The following is a 22,879-nucleotide window of genomic DNA, read 5'->3' as shown; positions in this document are numbered from 1 at the left end:
CCTATTACACCAGATTAGCATCTATTAATACATTCCAAGCCTAAACCAGAGTAGCCCATGCTCCTGCAAATTATAAAATATGAGTGATTGTCCTTTTTGTTATTTCCTTTGAGAACTATGAGGTACTTTGGGGAAAAAAAAAAAATAGTGAGTTAAATGAAATTTTATTCCAGCTGAAATGCACCACATATGGCCATAGATACTTACAGATATTTGGGGGAAAGTCCCAAAGGGAGGAAAATTAATTTAGAAATCTTTTGTAATGGGATTTGTTAGAGAAGTGTAAAATTACTTCCACTTAACAACTCCCTATAAAAATATGATTGGTTAACTTTGATAGTTGGCTGCAAAGTGACTTCAGTCCTTTTCAGGTATCCTGGCAGTCCATAAATAGGATTCATAAATATTTAGTCACCCCAGTATCTCCAGGTATCCTCTGATTCTGTCTAAAGGACCCATTTCATGCAAGACTGCCTTTCCTACATTAGACAAACTTATTGCCTTTCTGCAGCTCAGAGTTCTGGTTTTCAAGGCCTTTGGATATTTGGAGATCCTGTTGACATCTTCAGCTCTTCAGCACTGCCTGTCACCACATCTTTCTCCCATTGTGGAGCTGTCAGAATGGCTCTGACCCTCTGTCAAGCTACGCAGAGGGACCACAGGCTAAGTGGGCAGCACTGACAGATATGCATTGATGTTGATCTCGCTGCCAAAGTTAAGAACTATTTTTAACTTTTCATTTTTAATATGCACAAACCAGCAAGAAGTGAACTGGAAAGTGAATAGCCTTCTCCAGCAACATGAAGGGGTTATACTCCCTAAGATGTTTTCTTTTTTTGAAATGTGAATACATGCATTTGGATGACTCAGCTCATAATACCCCATATGTGAGCTCAAAGTTGAGAGCATCAGTAAAACCATTGTCCATTAAAAGTGTCTAAGTGCTTTCTTGCTTTCTTTTGGCATCTGTCCTGCAATAAAGTACCTCACCTTGAAATATTCTCCTTTTTACTCGTGGGGACCTCCACTTTGACTGGGAGGATGGAGAGTGAAAGCAGTACCAAACCCTATGGCCAGCTTAAGCATATTTGTATATTTGCATATTTAAACAGAGAAAGGAATGGAAAGCATTCCCCCACCCCCCCTTTTCAGTGGCTGTCATTTTGAGCATGGGTAGAGGTAGGATGAGGTTAAAAGTTCAGGAAAGAGAGAGAACACAGAACAACATCCTATGCATTCTCTGAAACTATGACAAGGGGCTTAAAACTCTTCCCACATACTGCCACATACAGTACTCACCGCAAGCAGTCCCCTAAACTGTCTGGCTGTGGTTACAGTTCAGTTCTGAGCCAGGAATGGGGCAGGACAGTGCTGAGCCCAGGCAGGCTACTGTGCTTTCAGCACGCTTTGCTGGACGGATGAGACCTGGCATTCCCAATTAGGGCACTTGCACAAAGCGCCGGCCTGGCCGTGGCATTGCCATGCAGCCCAGCTCCGCAGCGCAGGCTCCGCTGGCAGCTCCAAGGTAAGGACTGTGCACCCTGCCCCGAGCTTGGGTGCAAAAAACACCCAGGAGAGGACTTGTACTTATTTGGATTTATGCTTTTTTCCTGTACACACTCTCCTCCTCACAGGGGGGAGCACATGGTGGTTTCTGTGCAGCACCATATGGAAAGGATGTGGAAGGACGACTGGTTTCTCCCAGGTTTGTGAGGAGCTCCCATCAGAAAGCAGCAATTCAAAATGGAAGGAGTGAGTACCAGCATCTCAGACACAGCAAGCAGTGTCCCAGCAAGGCAGGGAGGTGTCTGCCTGCAGAGCCTGCAGGTATTTGAGATGGCTTGTAGTGAAAAAGGGATCTGCTTTTACTCTGCTTGTGATGGTCTCATCCTTTATTCTGACACAGCCAGAGTAGATTTAATAATGCTCATCAAAAATTACAAATGATTTCATGCAGCCAATTTTGCTTGTGACTAAATGACACTGAAACACAGAATTAGATAATTAGTTATCCCCAGATCTGCTAACCCTTGTTCTGAGGTTAGAAATAAAAGAATTAACATACATTGGCAGCAATGGAGGCCAGAGCATACATTCTGTATATTCCTGAATTTCTACATTCCCACTTCAAGCAGCACAAACAATAACCCCAGAACCCTTGCCTTTTATTTCTTCTTAGCCTGTTTGTGAGGAAATAATTTTTGATTTCAGTTACTGTCAGGGGTTTGTATAGTGTCATAATTGACTGGATTAATCTAATCCTTATCTCAAAACTTTGCATGGTAGGACATAACTGCTGCCACTCAAAGCCTTCTTGCAACTATCAAGAAAACTGCTCTGGGCTCATGAATATCACCAGCTTTGTGGATCACTCTAAGAAGTCTCATATTCTAGAGAATTCTATTAAAAATAATTTGATCACTTTAATCTACAGCTCCCCACCTGCAAACTCCCAGATTTTACTGGGCACTTTATCTGTTACACAGCTCCCTGATGTCTTTACCAGGTAGAGAATCTTCCAGAATTAAAAAAAAAAAAATCAATATTATTAAGATTTTTGTTCATTGATAGGAGGAGATCTGCTGTACTGAAATAACAACAGTAAGCTTCTAACAGGTGCTGTCATAATTGTTCCTGCAAGCAAAGATCTAATTCATATGATAATCTGTCATCGTCTGGCATTTCATCCTAACTGATTTTTAATGCTATATTGATCTCAACTTCCATAATTGGCCTCTTCAAATAGTTCACTTTCAGAGAAAGGAAAATGCAGGTTTTTTTCTCTTTTAGTCTCTTTTACTATCTGGTATATGCTGCCATGGAATTTAATTCTCTGTAACTTAAACCCCACAAAACAAAACCCAATCCAGAATCTACACTCCTGGAGTCTGAGTAAAATATAGACAACTTGCATTTGATCTTGAAATCCTTATGTAAGCCAAGATTTCTTACTTGAGAAAATAAATAATAAGTGAAGAAATTGAAAGGCTTTAATTTTCATATCTTTAAAAAGCAATGGTTTGGTTACTTCATACAAAGGATGTCACTCCCCATAATATCTCAGCCGAAAGAAAAGATAAAGTATTGTCATTAAAAAAAAGAAAGAAGAAAAAAAGAGAAAAAAAAGAGAAAAAAGAACTGTTTGCAGGCTTTTGTGACTATCTTTCTGAACAGTTGTATTCTAACCTAGATAAATCAGCAGCCACAGATGCAGCAGCTAAGTTAACAAAGACGTATGCTGCTCTGTGACCCTCATCATCCCTGTGCATCTGAAAACAGAACTCAGAACTATAAGGTTACTGAGAATGTGGAAAATGGCAGGCAGTCAGCTCTTTCACCAGACTTAGCAAAATTGTAAGAATAAACAAAAAGAAAAGTAAAAACATGTAACCAGTACTTTGCACATGGATGGGGGAGAGAGGAGAATTTTAGGTCATCTAACAGCTAATGTAAACTACAGGGTGGATTCCTTCCAGAACTAAGCTTGTGATTACATTAATCAGACACACCAGAGCTAATGCTATACATTACACTTACAGGATTTCAATAGCGGGTTAGAGCTACAAAAGAGGGAAACAGTCCCCAATATTGGGCACACCATTAATAGAAATAAAGAACAGGAAAATAATTGCTGGAACAGCCAGTCAGCTGAACACCAGGGAAACAGTGAGTGAGCAATTATCAGTTCGTAATCGATGTGACCATTACCCTCTTCTCTTTTACAGCACATCTTTTGCACCTGGCACTTCAGGCAAACAGCAGCTGAAAGAGAACTCTGTAACATGTCCATAATAGGCTGCTCCCCTGCCTTCAGGAGCAAGTGGCCATTTCAATGGCTGCAGATGTTTGTGCAAGAATGGACACTGCTCAGTACCATTCTCTGCTAATGCCGGAGTCCTTGTAGTCAACAGCTTGAGCTCTTTAATTCATGATACAGTCTTTTTGCTAAAAGGTCTCAAGGAAGCACCGATAGCTTCTGCTTCAGATGTTCTCTGCTGAGTGTGCAAGGGATGTGTTGGTTTAAAAGGTCACATTGATGTCCTACATTTACTTACAGTAAAGGCCTTCATTGTATTTTCTGATTCTGCCTGCCTGAATGGATATGCATGTTAGCTGTGTAGCTTGCTGAATTCTGAACACAGAAAAAAAACCCCCAAGTATGTTATAACTGGTTCTCATTAAACTGCTAAATGGAATACTAAAAGGTAGCTTAAAATCAGGTGCATTTAATAAAGTTATATTTGAATTGGCACACGCATGGGTCCCATGTGTTTTTCAGTTTGCTAGTGTTGCAAGTTTATCATGTGTATTACCTATGCTTAAATGTTACTTCCCTCCAATAAAAACAGGCATCATTTACAATTTCTCTCAAACATTGCTAAGTCCATGACCCAATTCATTAGCTAACCTTCTGAGGCAGCCTAACACACCCATTGAATTTACTGAGTCTTGGAAAGTGATTTATGCCTTTAGATTAGATATGGGTTTGGAAGATTAAATAAAACCACACAGGGGCATGAAGTGGAGATTTTCTGTAGAAGATACATTTTTAGTTTGAACAGAAATGTACAGAGCATTCATTCACCACGTTTAACTTTCCTTCTTAAACCTGCAGAGGTTCCAGAAAATAAATCACAGGGAGGAGTTTCATCAGTGTAATTATATAAAAATTCTACATTGAAGAAAGCTGTGTGATGGGATCTGTAGTGGAAAGAGTGTTTTCATGTTCCAAAATTCCTTTGGGAGAGAGCACAGACACCTCTGTGGCAAGCAGACCTCTGAGTCTCCCAAGGAGTCCCTGCCCAGTTCAGGAGGGGAGCTGGAACCCATCCAGGTTTGGCCTCTTCCGATTCTCCGGATGTGCTGCTATGACTCAGGCACGGGCATGTCCTAACCCTGACACAGATCCCAAAACAGATCAGTATCCCAGCAAGACTGTGTAATACTCATTCATAACCAGACAGCCTTGGACATAATTAGCTGTCCCTGCAAGTCTGGAGACATTGCAGCCCTCAGATATGATAGATCTCTTGAAACAGGAATTTTACGGATTTGCCTCATGCTGCCATTCATGTTCACAGTCGGAGAAGCCGCTGCTCAGATCTGGGACTTCAGCATACCTCCACAGGACTCTGTTTGGTTGCTTACATGGAAACACAACAGTAGGAAACTATTTTATGTAATTTAACAGTGAGAAAGAGAGGAAAGGAGCCAGCACTGTGGGATTATCCAGCACTCTGGACCACCATCAGGTTGTGCCTAGAATAAACGTCGGCCACCTCTGCTTTACAGAAGCACTAACATGCAACAAGTTTCTACCTTTCTTTATTGAGGAACAAAATGAAGCTGAAATAATTTATTAGGAAAAAAGTGAGTAGAAAATTTATAAGAGTTAAATTTATTAGAAAAAAGAATGTGGATTTTAATCAATAATCATGCCCATGGCCAGATAAATTTATGCTTGCAAAGGCTTCAACAGATGTTTTTCATTGTAATGGCTGAGATCCAGAATCTTTCTACATTCTTATTTTCTTTCCTCAAACTGCAATAAGACCAGAGGTCACTCCAAATTCTTTGTCTCTGTGTGTGTGTGTGTGTGTGTGTGTGTGTGTGTTTTGTGTGAAGAAAGTGGACATATGTAAAAAAAAATATATTCCCTCTAAATAGGAAAATAAATCAGAAATACCACAAACCAGAACAAACTCAGATTTTCTGAGTGATGCAGACATTTGGAAATAAAAGCCAGCTGAAACAGTAATTTAAAAAACATCGCAACTTCTTTTGAAGTGAGATTTCTCAATGAGGAAAGGAACTTCTTTGGCTCGATGAAGGTGCAGTGGCACCACAAAGCTCATGCCTTTCCCAAATACTTTAGAAACCCATACAAACTCATCCAAACCAAAAAGGAAAAAATAAAACAAGATATTTGACTAACAAACTAGCCACTAAATGTCAACTGGTTACAGAATGCTCCACCTGCCAAGGCTGAAATCTAGGACAAAGATCCCAGAGGGGTCACAATCCTGCAATTCCTGCTCAAACCAAAGGCCTGTTAGCTCTAACACTTCTCTTAAAAAGAGAGAAAATACATATATTATGCAATCAGACTAGAGTAGAATATTTTTTATGAAAACAAGATGTTTGTAGAAGGTGCCAGGCTGCTAGTCCCAGAAAATAGAAGGCAGCTATAGCTGAGGCAGAAGTAGGACTTGCTTGTTCATCAACCTGCCGTGACCTGAGGCCAGGACAAAGAGTTCAGTCTCCCTGCCTGCTTAAATCCTGGGCTCGGGAGCTTCTGTAGCCAGCAAGGGTGCTAGAGTCAACTGTGGTGTTGACACGCGTGTACTGGGAACCAGGGGGAGACCAACCTCATTTTTACAACAGCATTGCACAGAAAGAGGTTTTGGTTGGGTTGATTTAATGACTTGATTAGAATTTGAGCTGACAATTTGCAAGGGATGGGTGTTGTATCCACTGCCAGTCCTCTAAGCCAGTCAACTTTGTATGCCAGTCCTTTGCCAGTCAACTGACTCAGCAGTGTCATAAATGAGGGTATGAATTTCATGCCAAGTGTAAATGAGTAATAAAGTAGTTAACAAATAGTATGTCTGTACACTGATTTGGCATTCCCTGTGTGTGCAGAAGCAATTTGGTATGCTATGGGGACAAAATTCAGTCCTGGCTGGCATAAATCAATGGGACTCACATCTACTGAACACCAGAACTGAAATAGGACTCAAAGGCATTTTAGACAGCATAGGAATTAGTGATGGGGGGGGGAAATGTGAAGGGCAGATGGATGTGAAACAGCACAGAAGTGGAAAAGAGGAAAGAAGCAAGGAGACAGGAGTAAAGAAGATGAACAGGACTTTCTCTGTTCTATTTGTTGTTCCTTTTCTTCAATTGGAACTTGACTATATATATATTTTTTCCTCTGCATCCAAACCGTATAATAAATTGGGGAACATCTTGGAAACACTTAAAAGCCTTTTAATGATCAGTCACATATGATGAGTAACAATCATTCAGGCCAGTTCTGAACGAGATCCAGAGACCTCTGTGGAATTTCCATCTGCTTGCCACAAAGACCTACATGGGAAATTGGCCACCAAGTATTCTTGAAACCACAGTGTTATGGTAGAGGTGAACTGAGCCCAATACATACAGGTTTCCAGACTTAGTTTTCCACAGCAAACAGACCCCCAGCTGATAAAAGCACAGTGGCACACACCTGAGACACACAGAATAAAGGGTAGTGCAAACCTGGGTGAGATGTAAGACTGGTAGCTGAGAGCAGACATGGTTTTACCAGGTGGCTAAGATGGTCCTGTTGCAACTCACTTTGCCAGGCACGCTTGCATTGCAAACAGGGAGGGAGAGCTGCACTGTGCCCTCCCCAGAACAAACTGGAGCATTCCTGGCAGTGTTTGCTATTGCACTGCACAGGCCTAGGGCAGAGCAGCAAACAATGGTGTATGGTATTGCCTAACAGGTTCCAGATTATCCAAATAGTTTGTAAGTGGGCATGAGGGAGCAATGCAGAAGTTCTGCAAATTGTCACCACACATTTCAGACATTTATAAGCTCTCAGGTGTTGATCACAGTGGTTTGTTTATATACTACATGCACAGTGTTAAGGCCCTTGGCACTAGCAGGGAACAGAGAGCAGCTTTTTTGTTATTTTCTGGTTAGCTTTGTTTCAGACTGAGCACTTGCTACTGGTTTGAGACATCAGGTTTCCATATTTTAGTAAAATTTTGTCATTTTTGAGCAAACTTCCACTATGCAAACCTCTGCAGACATTACAAACATGGCAATTGTCTCATCATTATGTATAAATGCATTTGGTTTATCAAGACACTCTATGACACAATTTCTGCAGCTTCCCAGAGTAGGAAACAATACAATTCAGAATAAGGTATGGTATGTGAAATCTCCACTGTCAGCAAGCTGTACAATTTCACTGCATTTTTATTTGTGCACATCACCTGCATTTTGTTACTAAACCCAGTAGGCTCTAATTACTGTATTCAAATCACATTTAATTTAAGTATCACAGTATCTGAACATATTTTGTCCACAGCATACGGAAAGGATAATGCTTATAATTGGTGTGGTAAGCCTAAATTTATTGCAATTATTCACCTGTTTGATCAATATCCACCCACACACTGTCACTCCTTGTTGGAAGTTTTATCCACATATACTTCGAGAAAAGTATTTAAACCCACAAAATAATGACAGGTTTTATCCTAGTGCAAAAGCTCTTTTCTTTTGAATTACTGCAGCAATTTGTAGAATAAATTAAGATTGCTCTTGGGTTCCTAAAATCACTCAGACATAGGCTTCCAAAGGCCATCAGAAACATAAACAAACATATCACGGCACATCACCATCACCCACTGAAACACTGGCTGCTGGGCTTTATGAATAATTCCGTGGCAACAGGTAAAAATTGACAACCAAAAGTGAAATGATGATAAGTACTTTCCATTGATATACAGACCCTTAAGAATTCTTTTAGGTCCTCTGAGAACAGAGAGTGTGGAATCTCCAGGGGCAGGTCATCTTTCTTGTGGACTATACTTACCAGAATAAGGCTGATGAGATTGCCTTTGATTAAGTTCAGGACATATACAAGCCAATTCCAAATACTATCCAGTGTATCTAGCTCCTGGTAAGAGGAGCTCCTTTTCCATCAGAGGAAAAGCTCTGGGTTAAATGAAATGTTATCTACACACCTGCCTGAATTAGAGATATCTAGGTTAGAACATGCACTACAAGTTTTTAGCTCATTAGTCCAGGGTAGGGCTTATGTCTGAGCACACAGTAAAGCATGTGCATTGTCAGAACTGGGGCAGGAATTCCTGCAGAGCTGCCTACACCTTCTTGCAGGTTCCATACCTTCTTGGACTTTCTTAGCAGTCATACTGATACACAGAGCCAGAAGAAATTGGGATGAAAGATCCTGCAGGGTCCTTCCTAACCAGTTCAGCTCTGCACAGCACAAGTTTGTGCAAGAGTGGATGTGACCCCCCCCGCCAGTCTCACAGGTGGTATTAAAGTTCAGTCATAATTGATAGGATGGGGGATAAGAAGAAATGGACTGGCACAGAATTATGTTAATCATGGCACCAGTGCATTTCATTCAAGATTGAAGCTCAGCAGCTGTGTAAATTAGCTGTTGAAAATAAAAGAATTTGGTGACCAGCCTTGAATCTACTGATTGAAACAGATGTACTTATCAGAGACACAATAACATGTGTTAGATAATGCCATAAAAAGGTGAGAATTCAATCTATTAAAGCCCATGCACAGCATTTTAATAAAGTATTCTGCCAATCATGCAGTAAAAGTTCAAGCATCCCCTCTAGATCAGACTAGATTTACTCAAGGCTAATGGTTTCTTTTCCTTCACCGAAAGATTTATATATTTCAGGAGTCCTGAGAAGTGAGTTCCTGGGTCATCAGATTAATTATCTGCACCCCAATCACTAAATGCCTTAATGTGCACACTAAATGTGTCCCTAAGATCAGAAATATTTTTCCCCTCCCCACCTTATTCCAGCTGTAGGTTTGCTCCAGAAGTTGACTGCTCAGGTTTACACCGGGCCTGTTCATACCTGGCAGAGAGCAGGGAAGGAGTGTTTGATACAGTTAGATCAGCTTTAGAACACACAAAGTTATGCCCCTGGCAACTGGGGCCCACCAGGTGAAAAAGCCCAAGAGTGAAAATGGTGGAAATCCTTCTCTCGCTACCATCTCACCCAGTGTCCTTGTGAAGGCCACGGGACAGAGGAGATGCAGTGCCCAGTTTTCCATTACCACAGTAGGGCATAGTTTGTCAAGTCTCCCAGGGACCCCTGACTTTGTTTCCCAGGAGAAATCAGCAGTGTGTTCTGAGAAAATCTTATCTGCTCCTGGCTATCCTCAGCATCCAGCTGAGGAGCAGATGGTATGATCCTTTAGGAAAATGGACATAGATGGGCTGAGGCAAATTAGACCATTCAGATCTATTTATCTGATGAGAAATGAAGCCATGAGCTGGCATCAGCCATTCCTGAGGTGGCACAGGCAGGAGCAGATATGAAGATGAGTTACTGAGATGATGAGATCAAAAGGCATCTAGTCCTGGATTTTACATCTCCATTCAGCAAGCTCTGTGACGCTGGCCAGCTGTCTAGCTGAATTAACACCTTCTTGAGGTTTAGCTATCAAAGCTGGAAGCTAGGTAATACTGGGTGATGCTGGCAGAAAGCAGAAAATCTGCTGTTAGAGTACCTTTCCAGGGATTATCCACTAACACGGTTTTGTTAATCTTTTTTGGATTCTTGTCTGTAGCCACAGCAACACCGTTTTTCCCGTGACCAGGGAAAATGCTGTTCACTCTTTGTTAGTGGGGATCTGGGCAACAGCTTTTATGATTTGATTATTTCAGTTCCTACTGTTGAGCAATCCCTGAAAAAGCTCCGGTGAATAAGGAAGTAACATCCTTTGCTGAGGTGCTCCTAAAATTATCTTCACCCTCTGAAGTGCCTGTTCAAGAGGTCTTCAAATACCCCTACAGACCTGGTCCTTAGCACTGGCTGTAGGTGTTTGTTGTAGAGAGAGGCTCCTCAGGTGGTTCCCATCTCCTCATCCTGGTGAGGCAGAGTGGTACATGGGGTACAGGATCAGACCTTGGAAGCTGCATGGCAGCTCTTTCTGGGCTGAATATCTGTGTAGAGCCTTAGCCTCCTGCCTATCCATGAACCAAGGTGTGCATCTGGGCTTGGGGTGACAGTTTTGTCATAAGCACCTTGCTTTTCCATTGATCTGGATTTAGCTGTGCTCATGAGAGGGGTGGCTGGGGTGGCACACTGAGTCAGGTCCTGTCCCCTTTGCTCAGAACCTTCCCTTTTCTGCCTGCCCAGCAGAGTAAATGGGAAAGGCAAATGCAAGGGCAGAGACAGGTTTCTCTTAAACAGCCTCATTCTCCTCTCCAGTTCTATGGGAAACAACAACTTAAAAAAAAAAAAAAAAAAAAAAAAAGAAGAAAAAAAAAGAGTGAGAAGAAAAAAGGGGGAAAAAAAGAGAAAAAAAGCAGTTGTCTTCTCCCCACAGCAGGAATCACAGTGTGAACAGCCACAGAGTGACAAAGTGAGAGTAGGAGGTTGGGCTTCACTGTCTTTATTCCTCAGTGCATGGGGCTCACAACAAAGGCCATATGCCCTGATCCTAGACATCTCTAGTCTTTTAAGCAGTCTTCAGCATGCAAGAAGCTCTATTAAACAATATTAATTATTACAGCATATGGCTGTAAAGATAAAAATGAGAAATATCTTATCAGGCCTTTAATTAAAATAACTATACAGCTAACAACTTATTCAGTGTTTGCAGACAGTAAAAAAACCATAAATTAATAGTCTTTTTGGTGGGTGACTAATTTGAAAGGCATTCCTGATTTCTGCACAAGCACTCATTCTTCATAGAGACTGAAACAAGCAAGAAGATTTAGAATAATACCTGTCAAACTATGAGGTTATCTGTGAATTGTTCATTTCAACCATTCACTATCAATGACATGCAATTTGTCCCATTAAATATTTTCTACTACCTCAATGGATGAGATAGTTTTATACAAGAAAAACAGCTGAAGAAGGCTAGGACAGGTTTGTGAATGCCACCAAGTGAACTGCTATTCAACAAAAGAAATGAGACAGATTCTGCTCCTATTTCTCTTGTATTTCTAAGGGACTATTCAATGCAAGATTGATCAAGTTGTCAGTTACAAATGACATCAAACAAAAACCTGTGTGGCTTATTGATGAGTTTATTTGCAGTGTTGTGTTTTCTTTTTCATCTCTTGCTGAAAACCAAAGCATATTGAATTGCTTGACATAATGAAACTGATTCTTTATCTGCCATATTTTGGAACTGAGCAGTTTTATATATTAATTTACAAATGAAGCTCTAAGGTACAGCTCATTTCTCATTTTTCCTCCTTGAAAATGGTAGAGGTTTATATACTTCTTAGAACTCAGTTATACCACTGAGCAACAAAAGTGTCTAATGAGATCTCTTAAAAAAAACTGGCTCAAGAAACAAACCCTTGATGTAATAAAGCAATTTTACTCCATATATACATTTTGGCACAAGCAGTTCACTTGAAAGCCAGTTGTTTAAAATATTAATCTCATTAGTAAAAATAAAAGAAACTCTTACTTCCTATCCTTATACTTTAAGAAAAATTCTCACTCCCATACAAGAAGACAGAGAGACCCGAGCATGTCAGTAAAAGCAAATGATAAAAAACTCAATCCCTATTTTGAAACGTGCCTCACATTTTGGAAAGAAAATACAGCTGGGCCCTCTTCAGTCTAGTCTGTTAACTAACCTTATCAGGTTGAAATCCAGCCCTTTCCTATAAGCACCAGGCTTTTGTAGTGTTTTCTCGACCCACAGTCGGGCCCAGCTCACTAAGTGCTTGCATATGCATAAACAGAACAAGGCATCCTTCCCCCGTCTGCCCCCTGAAAGCCTCAATGCTGAAGTAAAGGGGAACCTTTTAAGCAGGGTTTTAATTAGCACCCATTGTTCCCTGGCTGGCAGGACAGGCAGAATGGCCCAGTGGTTTGAAAACGGCTATCACAGTGGGAATCTAACTTTGCAATTGAATCAATCTGCAAACTCCACAGGACTTGTACGCTGAAAATAAAAAAAAAAGAAAAAGAGGGAGTAGACCAGAGCATTAATTATAGTGGTGTATTCATACTGCTGCATTTAAGGGCCTGTGAGCATTTCTCTCATATATTTTTAAAAGGAAAATAGAATCATATAAATCCACTAGAGAATGAGACCTGGTCATACAAGTCTAAACATAAAAGTGAAATTCAGCATTAAGTCTACCACTTGATCTTTAACTTCTAGCATCTGTACTACAGATGGTTATTTCTGTAGATGTCTGAAATGGCTAACTGGGAAAAAGGGATTTTGGGAGGAAGATATTCTTTGGCTTTAGTAGGCTTGGTATATAATAAGCAGGCATTTAGGTTTAACAGAAATTCCTCCATTTTCAGTAGAGAGGTGCATGTGTGATGATGCATGACATGATGCAGCTGTTTCAAGAAAACCAGACTGCAATCATTGACTTGAATACCCCAGATAAGAACTTCTACAGGAGGCTATCTTTTCAAAATTGAACAGGTAAAACCTGACTGACTTTTTTTGTTGTTCTGCACCCTACCTGGGCAGGGCTCAGTCCCAGTTATGCTGGCTGCCTTGTGGCAGGCAGATAATTCACCTCATCATATCAGCTAGTTATTTCTGCAGAACGCTTCTCCTGACCTTTTCAGGGACCAAACAAAAGTACATCTTTAACTCTTACATAAAAAAAAGATGGAAAACAAACAAGACCAGTGAAAGCAAATTATACCCAAGCTCATTTATCAGTACCATCTGTTTGACAGATATATGGAGACTGCAAAGATTTCTGTCTAAATAGAACATAGAAAGAAATGACATGAAATAAAATTTCACCTTGTTATATAGTTCTGCTTTTGAAAGATTCATTCTGTGTATGTTTCATTCCTTGATATCCGTTAGGAAGAGCACTATTCCATGTGAGAGTTTGCACCATGAACAGCACTGTTTTCAGGACAACAGTAACAATAACTCAGAGACAAGAGGACACTCCAAGCAAAAACCTGTCAGTTAAACTTCAGATGGAATATAATTTTAAAAACAAAACAAAAAAAAATTGGGACTAAACCAAGGTTCTTCAAAAATTTGATTTATGCTGAATTTTGCAGTCAGTTCTGTGAGGAAGCCTGCCTACTTTCAGTGCCAAAAAATACAATAAGGTTTTCTTATTAGCACTATTAGCAGTAAGTTTTCTTACTGAAGTCAGCTGAGGTTCTTTGACATCAAGATGAGGGAGCAGTGAAAAGGCCTGCTCTGAAGAACAAATATATTTATGGACCATTTTCAGCTGCCTAAAATCTGATCTGAATCAAAACATGGATGTAGCCAGGAGCAATTTGAGAGCTACATGCAAAGCAAACCTCCTGCTGATTTGAAGAAAAATCTTTTAATTGCATGTTAAATATATCTTAAAAATTTGCAAGAACTGGCAAGGAAAGCTTTCAGAAGTTGAGAAGTATCAAAAGTAAAATTTTCTAAGGCAAATAGAAAAGGTAGAATCAGCTCTTTTTTCCATTCCTCTCTTTTCATTCAATGCACAGGATTGGCAGAGTTCAAACAATGAGCAGCTACACAATGTTTGTGCCCAGAGGCCTTATTTACTATACACAATTCATATCCTGCTCTGAAGACAGAGTTATTAAAATTCCCCATGAACATTTTCATGGCTCTACTCACAATATTGTATCTAAGGGGTTTGTGAACACAATGAATTTATTTTTACAGCATGTTTCTGAGGACGGGAGCACATTGCAACAGGAAAGTGCTATCATCCTTTCATTAGGGGGGAACTTTAGGTCAAAAGGACAAAAGGATTTTGGCCATATAATTTAAAGAAGCAGGACCTGATATTTTTGTGAGTCCTTCATATTAAGAAAAGCTTTATCTATCTGAAGAATGAGTTACTTTGTTTACTGCTTCTCCAAGAGGGAGTATTTTTTTCTCTATAAATCTGCCCACATCCCTCCAGAAAGGCATGCCAAAGATAAGTGACCATTTGAAAATTCTTTTCTTCATTGAATGGTCACAAATCTTAGAGCAACCCAGAATTTAAAAACAAGGTTCGTTTCCCCTTCTTGCCATTCCCTCTTGCTCTTAGCAAACTGAGAAACCCCACAAACAGCAGTGTTTTTGTTAAATAATTTTGATTATATCTCAGAAAAAGTGTAAGTTCTCTGTATAGTGCAGATGATGTCCTGTGGGATAACAGTAGAATCAAGACCATCTGGATGCCTTTACACTTAGCAACTATCTTACAAGCTCCTGCATTGTGAAGGAAGAGAGGTAAGTTGTCTCCAAAGGGAAATTCCGAACACCTCAGTGGGGTGGAAGGCCAGTGCCACTCAGTGTGACTTCCCTTGGATCCCCCTAGGAGCCCAGTGGAGGAGAAAGGGCGTGTGCACTCAAAGTGTCAGTTAGTAGTACTTGAGAAAAAGAAATTTTGCAGGCAAATTGCCTTCTGGCATAATTCTTGGCTTAGCTTTACAACATTATAGTCTTCCAAGCTGGTTTTTAAAATAGAAAATAATTTGGGAATAAATTCCCTTCTGTTTTCTTATCAAAACCTGTGCTGGATGTCCCTAGAGCTGGAAGGTTTAGTGCCATCACAGTAAGTACCAACACTTGTGGTGTGGAAAATTGCTTGCTGCTATGGGATCTGCACCAGCCAGAGCATATCCAGCATGGGCTGCTCTGCTGTGGTGGTGTGAAAGAGCTGTGTCCTGCCTGAAGACAAGTGGGACTCAGAAGCATTGTGATCTTTTCTTGTTCCCCAGAGAATGGTGTGATGAGGTGCGCCCAGATCTCTGTCTATCCCCTCATCTTATCTACCCTGCATCCCATGCAGGCCCAGTTACCTTCGGTCCAAATCTCCTGCCCACCCCAATTCCTCTTGCAGTATTATTTTACAACCAATTTCTTTCCCTCTTTAATTCCTATTGCTATCTCTTTCTAGTACTCCCATTGCTGCTCAGCTGTACAAGCCTCTTTTTTTTTTTCTTTCATTAAAATACGACACCTTCTTTTTCCATGTCGCTGGGTCCTGGCAGGAAATCCTTATGGACATGGTTAAATGGATTTGATAGCCTAAACAGTCCCAAACTATTTCAATTACATACCCAACTCAAGTGCAAAAATATTCTTTGGAAACAGAGTTACCAAAAGCTTAAAAAGTTTCAACTGAGAGTTTTCAAACTACATTTTAAAAAGGCTTTAAAATTGGCTGGATTTGGGCAATGGAATAGCAGAGACCTCTTTTGACACAAGGCTGGCCTGAGTCACTTCACTTTGTGTCAGAAACGTGCATAGTTTTCTATTTCTATTTCTACAGGATGGGATCCTTCCATATGGGCAACTGAGGAGTGTTTACCTCAGAATGCCCTATATGAGAACATCATTGCTGTAGCAAGCTAGAGAACTTTTAGCTGAAGAACATCCCATCTCTAATGTTTGATGGCTGAGACATTCTTTGGGAATATGGGTCATACATGTTTTAACCCTCTGGAGGAGAAGAAAATTGATTTCAGCTTTCCAGTTTTGTAAGAAAGACTTACGTGGTAGGCTCTCTGGGGAAAAAAAAGGCAAATTACCAACCTTGCTTAACGTGCTTAAAATTCCTCTTCATTGACTTTCTCCAATTAAATGCTAGTTAGAAAAAAACCTTTTTTTTTGGGTTCCCTGCAGTCCAAATACCAAAGGTGTTTTCTATCCTTTTTCCTCTCTTCAAGGACAATTTGGATGTGGGGGGTATCTATGACTTCCCACAGCAGGTGGCATCTAGCTGTAAACCTGGTTCATATGGGGTGAAAAAGTCTTTGACAGCAATTGCAATGAACCTGATTTGGAAAATGGATTCTAACTCAATACTTGAGAATCTTAAGAAAGAAGGAGTGGAGAAAGTTTTATTAAATACAAATATTTCGGTCACAAAATAATTTGTTGAAAACCTATTTTACATGGAAAAACAGAAGCAATGGAAAATGTTTGACCAATCCTAATAACTACCCTACTAAAACATGCCTTAACATTGAATTTGAGTTTTTCTGCCTTAAACACAGATGCACCACTTTTCTTTTTGTCTTATATTTAAATTTTTTCTATCACACTATCTGAAAGTAAAGAAGAAAAATCAAATAATACCTCTATCTTTCCTTTGGGAGAAAAATGCTAAGAAATTTTTCATTTTTAGCTCTCTTTTACTACAGATGGCAACACATGGATTTAAAAGTCAAGGTCACATTTAGCTAGTTGTCATGGTGAATGAAAACACATGGGAAATTGGGCATATAGCGTTTAGTTTGACTTTCTGGGAGAAGTAACATACAAGAAACCCTGTCACGAAGAGTCTGTGTTTAGCCAGCCCCTGGTACCTTTAACAGTCATCTTTTTGGCACTCATGTTTAAACACAGTAATGAACCTTTTCCTTTCCTCATCTGTAAATCAATACCACCAATGTGTCCCTTAAGAAAATCATTAACAAATTTTATAAATGCCTGACCAGTCAATAGAAAGGTTTCCATTTCAATTGCCCATGGAAAGAAACAAAACTCTTTTTGCAAAATATTCAGAACAAGTTCTGGTTGTGCATTGCAGCTGTTTTCAAGATACATATTTAATGAGACATAACTGACTCAGTGCTAAACAGGTTTTTTGGGAAAAATAATAATAATTTATGTATCCGAGAGTTCATAATGATGGTTTTCTCCAAAGAAGAAGCTGAAATTAGCTAAAAGAAAAATAGGGAAAATGCAATTTCCAGACAAATCTTTCTTCTTTTTAAGTACCTAGAAAGGCTACCTGAGAAAAGCTTTCTTAGCAAAGCATCTGAACTACTGCAGATTAGGTTCCCCTAGAGGAACTCTTCTGGTAACTGCCTGCTCTAGGTATTAAATTAAAAAGCTGGCCTGGAGAGCACAGGGAACATTATGAGGAAGGGGCAGTGATAGGCATCACCTGAGGAAAGACCAATATACAGTTGCTGTTTGAGTATTCTCTAGAGGCTAAAAACCATTTGAAGGCATCGTAAATTGGAAAGAGACAGTTTGAATTTTCACTGGTGAAGTCAAGAAAAAGGAACACTTGCTGGAAAAAAAGACAGCAGAGTGCAATTTTTACAGAGCAGTACAGCAGTGCACAATAAAATCCTTTTCCTTGAGGGACCAGGGCAGGCTTGAGAGATGGTCCCATGAGAACCTCATGGAGTTTAACAAGGTCAAGTGCAAGGTGCTGCTTATGAGCTGGGGCACTCCCTAGAATAAACACAGGGAGGATGGAGAATCAATTGAGTACAGTCCAAAGGAGAAAGGAAGGGGTATCCATGGCTTCCCTGGGGCACCTCTTCCAGTGCTTTACCAGACTCACAGGAAGGATTTTCTTCCTAATATCCAATCTAAACCTGCCCTCTTCAGCTGAAAGCCATTCCCCCTTGTACTATTGCAACATGCCCTTGTGAAAAGTCCATCTCTAGCCTAGCTGCAGGATCCCTTTGGGTACAGGAAGGTGCTCTAGGCGCTCTTTGGTTTTCTAGGGTCTAATGTCTTTCAGTCTTTCTTCAGACTGAACAACCCCATCTCTCTCAGCTGTCAATTCTCTCATTTTGCCCCCTGCCCTCAGGAAGGAGAAATTTCCAGCTCTGTGGCAACAGCTCCTTCCAACTTACTTTGCACATTGGTTTGTCCTCTGCTTCATATAAAACTATTCAAGAGATAATCCAGCACTATATTTATGCAGGACCATGGCAGGGATAAAGGGACCCTGATTACTAGGAGTACTTCCTAAAACAGTAGAACTCAATATTCCTTGATGGAGTAAAACAGGGAATGAAGAGAAATAGTGGAAGGCAAAAACAAACACCAAGCTGCAGTTTATGATGAGACTGAATGTGGAAATATACTATTTTCTAATGCAGGCTCACAGTTCTGTATCTAGCTCAGTATTTTACTATAGAAGTGATGTACCCCACATTTTTCCTGGTTGCAAGGAGTGCCACAGCTGACCTATGGTTGTGCAAGAGAAACAACAAAGCTGGTGTTCATGTGAATTCCCTAAGCATGCAGAAAGACAGAGCAAAGAATGAGAAGATATAAACGATAACATCTAGTGACCCAGAACACCCTAAAGAGGCAAAAGAAAAATAAGAAAAGCATGAGAACAAGGATTTCTAATAGCAGTGGTAAATTCCTTATTAATGTGTGCAGACAGCTTCACGTGTAGTAGTGACTGGAGCAGTGCTTACTGACAGCTTGTGCCAGAGCCATTTTGTAATGTTAAAAGGCTAATTAGCCAAGAGAAGGGAGCAGGGAGCCAAGCAGACTATTGTAATAATTCCAATTAGTCTGGTAATACTTTCTATCATGTACTGTTCATGAACAACATAGAAAGAAATTTTGTCATATTGTCCTATGCTATATGATCACTCAGAAAGACACTCTTGTCATGTGTAAGCACAGTGCAGGGTTCTATGGCTGCTGCTGGAAACAACTAAAAATGCCTTTTGGTTTGGGCATACTGAATATAGCAAGGGTCAGTTTCATAATATCTCTGACTAATTCAGGTATAGGTACCATAGATTATTAGCTTTTTCTGTAGGACTGAAAGTGCAGAAAATCCTTTACACACAGGCAAAAATAACAGTTAATTTCTTCTAAATCCTTAAAGTCCGATCTCTTTCCATATTTTTAATACCCTTAAACAATGACAGAGCAGAGACAGAGAAATTACAACTCTGCCCATGTGGTGCTCAGGCAAGGGCCCAGATTCTCCAAGGACGATGTGCTTCAGGTGTTTAAGTGTGACAAGAGCACATAACCCTGATATTAATTGCACCTCAAAGTGACTACTTCTTCCAGCATCTGCAAAAGGAGATAGTTAAGCTTCATTAGCTAAATCCCAGCTCTACTTTGGATGCTAATAAAGGATGTGGTGTAGCTGTCAGACAGTAATTTTTCCTCCTTGGAATCAATACAGCATAAATTGCCCAAACACTGGGGCTCTGGTCTGAGGGGAAAGTCTTCAGAGGTGAAGCGTGAGATCAGTGCACAACTTTTCATCTTTCATCCCAGCAATATTATTTCTACATGGTACTTCCAGCCATGTAAATGATAGGTAAAGAAAGACATTTCCATCAAGAGAAAAAAAGATAACCATTAACAGAAAAAAAGTAAGAGAATTTTTGTTGAAAACGGAGATGTGATGAAGAGTTTGCGCATCACACAAGAACCTGAAGATAACACGAGCAATGAATCAGAGAGCACGGGCTAGGGACCACATCTCATGGAGGCACAAGGAGTGTTGGGGATCAGGATGCAGATGCAGGTGTAGTTGTATTTGGATTAAATATACAAGAGAAAAGAAATCAAAACATGTAATTTTCTTGTTCCCAAAACTCTTTAATAAAAAATATGCACTGAATGGGCATGTTTCTGGTCATGTTAGCATGAAAACTAAATCCAATTACTGTTTCAATTAATAACTTGCAAGTACAAAGTATTTCAGACAAAATCTGCACATAACACCAACATTAGAATATATTAATGAAGACAGAGGATATGTGCATCATAGTGGAGTCAACTGTTGGATAAGACAATCTTTTCAAAAGACAATATTGCTGTGAGTTTTGGCTATTGCAGACTTATAAAGTTAGGACATATGTTAAAATGCATTCTGAAATCAAGTTAGAGTAGTATCTTGAAAAGCAATCTTTCTGAAATAATTTAGTGTCAAAGTAGGTAAGCAATAAAACATAAGTGTTTATTAGGAGGCTGTGACAAAAGGGTTAATATAATCCATGGATGTATAAATGTAGGAAAAATGGGTGACATCTTCATTTTTTCTCTGAAGCAAAGATGAATTCATTAGAAAGGAAGATATATTGGAAAAAAATTGAACTTTTAAAGCAGAGTCACAGACTTACTCAAAAGCCATAGAAAATACTCTACTGGGAGAGACTTAAATGCTTCAACAGATTTAGTCCATTAAAAATAAAACTGAGAGACACTTGACTACAGTAGAGTAATAAGAAGAAAATAGAGGGCTCTTCAGCAGTCAAAAAGGTATCATAAAGGTTAAATGCTAAAGCTGGACATATTTATATAAGAAATTATGCACTTTGGCTCTTCACACAAAAGGAGTGATCAACCTTTGAAACAACAGAAATTTTGAAACTTTTGCTGTTTGAAATCCTCTTGTTTTTCAGAGGGATATGATTTTCCTCTGTGTGTGTGTGTGTGTGTGTGTGTGTGTGTGTGTGCTATGGACTAAGTCTAGAACAAGGGAAAGAGAAATGCCATTTTCACAGGTAAATCAACACACAATAGGTATGCTTAGTCAAAGCTGAAAAACTGTGGAAAGCAGCACTTCACTTTTAGATGTTTTCTCTATTTTTAAAACTTAATGAAGGTAGATTTGACCCAAAGCTATAAGGCTTCTGTCAAGCTGAATTGCATCTTTTGTTTCATGTACTGCTTTACCAACATGTTTTGTCTAGCTCTATTCAGCTCAGAGGTAATACTGTGAGATTTAGTGTCTTTGATTTACAGGTCTGATGAGACAATCAAATGATCTCACCAAATTTAAAGTCTATAAATCTATCAATTTATTCTTATTAACAAAGGAACTTTGTGAGCTGATGTTTATCTACTGAGGTTTAATAACTTCTTCTTTTCCAAATAATCAATGAATACATTTTCTCATATATTTCACTTCATTAAAAAACCATTCTCTTTATCTGCTTATCTGAACTGCTGGAAAAGCACATCCATTCATGCATAAACTATTCAATGAATTTGAAAATAAAGCTTTATGTTTAAATTAGCGTCCCACAGTCTGATTCTGATGATTCCCTGTCTTCCCCATAAGTGGTATGAATTGTAATCCTGGGTAGTGTGGACTAGTCTTTCAATGACACCACATCCTTTGCAGCAAAAATAGTTTGAGAAAAGTGTCATCAGACTTGTGGGTACCCTGGCAGCAAATACTGATGCTTCTCATGAGAAATTTTCTTACGAACCTGAAAAGCAACAGGAAGAATTTGAAAGCTGAGAAATGCAACACTAAATACTTGGCAAAGTTCTCTTTTTAAACTTACATTCTGCTCTTCAAGATAGCCCTCTGTGAGACAATGCAGGCGTCAGACTTCACTGTCTGTTATTGGAAAACAGGGTTGCCTAATCTGTATAGGCAGAAGGCAGAGCAGAGTTTAGGAGTTTCTATGGAGATGGGAGTTGGTCAGGAAGCGCATTTTGTCCTGATTCATCCTGTCTTCCTGATTTTATAAGGGGCCATTATAGCCATTTATCTTTCTCTGAAAAAAAAATGATGAAGCCTTTGGAAGCAACAGTGAAAGCAAGGTTTAAGTTTCACCTCAAATGAGGATGTCTGGCTTATTTTCACAGGTCCAGCATTTCAAAATATAGTTCACAACAAGATTTGGTTCTTAGACCTGGCAGTGTCTGCTAGATATATATAAGCTTGTAGGCTGGTTTTGACACTCAGTAAGAGGTAATAGAAAATAAGATGTGTTTTTCATGTTACAGTAATCTCATCAACACTAACCATGCTATCAAACAATTGTACCCTACTCAAACTCCCTGCAGAGCAAGCCTGTTGAACACAATTTACTTTTGATAAGTATGTGCAGATGCCAAAAATGTCTGAGTTACTAACTAGGGCACACAAGCTTACAAATTAGAGGGTCTTTGCATCTGTTTACCTGAGGGATGGCTGGAAATTTTGAGTCAGGTTTCTCCAGTTTCAAAATACGTAGGATTACTTGAACTCTTATTTCCTTGTCTCCTCTGACTCTTCCGGGGAAGTTTTTTTTTAGGAACTGAAATTTATAACTGGAAAAGGAAATTGTTTGCAGGAAGAGAGATCTACAAAGCTGGATTTTTCTTTTGAAAGCCATTTGTTTGGCTGCTGTTCCTGTGCATGGGTTTGAGGCTGTTCCCTTATCTACACATGTATCTTTTGAGAGACTGAAGAACTGGGGAGAGGAGTTAAAACATACCTTGATGGAGTCATCAAAGAGAAATATATGTCTGGCTTCAATTTAGCTCAGTTCAGGGACATAATATATGTGGTGGACATAATATATGTGGTGGGTGACGCTCATTTTCAAGGGCTTGTGAAGAAATATGTTTCCCAATTTGTATTCTTATGTAAAAGTTTTTCCTTTCGAATCTGTAAAGACCAGATGTTTTT

The 22,879-nt window shown here is 39.6% G+C and overlaps 1 protein-coding gene and 1 long non-coding RNA gene across 2 annotated transcripts in view; one reads left to right on the top strand and one right to left on the bottom strand.

Moving 5' to 3' along the window:
* SULF1 (sulfatase 1) overlaps positions 1 to 1,393 on the bottom strand; it is a 148,771-nt gene extending 147,378 nt beyond the window's left edge. The window contains exon 1 of the mRNA XM_071420776.1: positions 1,291 to 1,393. The gene's annotated coding sequence lies outside the window, so the exon portion shown is untranslated. The remainder of the gene's footprint in view (positions 1 to 1,290) is intronic.
* A 5-nt stretch (positions 1,394 to 1,398) lies between these two features.
* LOC139587014 (uncharacterized) lies at positions 1,399 to 4,252 on the top strand. Its single transcript, XR_011678170.1, has 3 exons — positions 1,399 to 1,525; positions 1,635 to 1,752; positions 3,726 to 4,252. It is a non-coding gene; the product is annotated as an uncharacterized lncRNA (long non-coding RNA).
* Positions 4,253 to 22,879: the final 18,627 nt, after the last annotated feature.

Source organism: Agelaius tricolor, unplaced genomic scaffold (assembly GCF_023055355.1).
Source record: "Agelaius tricolor isolate 1412-34295 unplaced genomic scaffold, bAgeTri1.0.p SCAF_2, whole genome shotgun sequence".
NCBI classification, from domain to species: domain Eukaryota; kingdom Metazoa; phylum Chordata; class Aves; order Passeriformes; family Icteridae; genus Agelaius; species Agelaius tricolor.
Note: the sequence above shows the minus strand (reverse complement) of the source record. Positions and strands in the feature narration are given on the sequence as shown.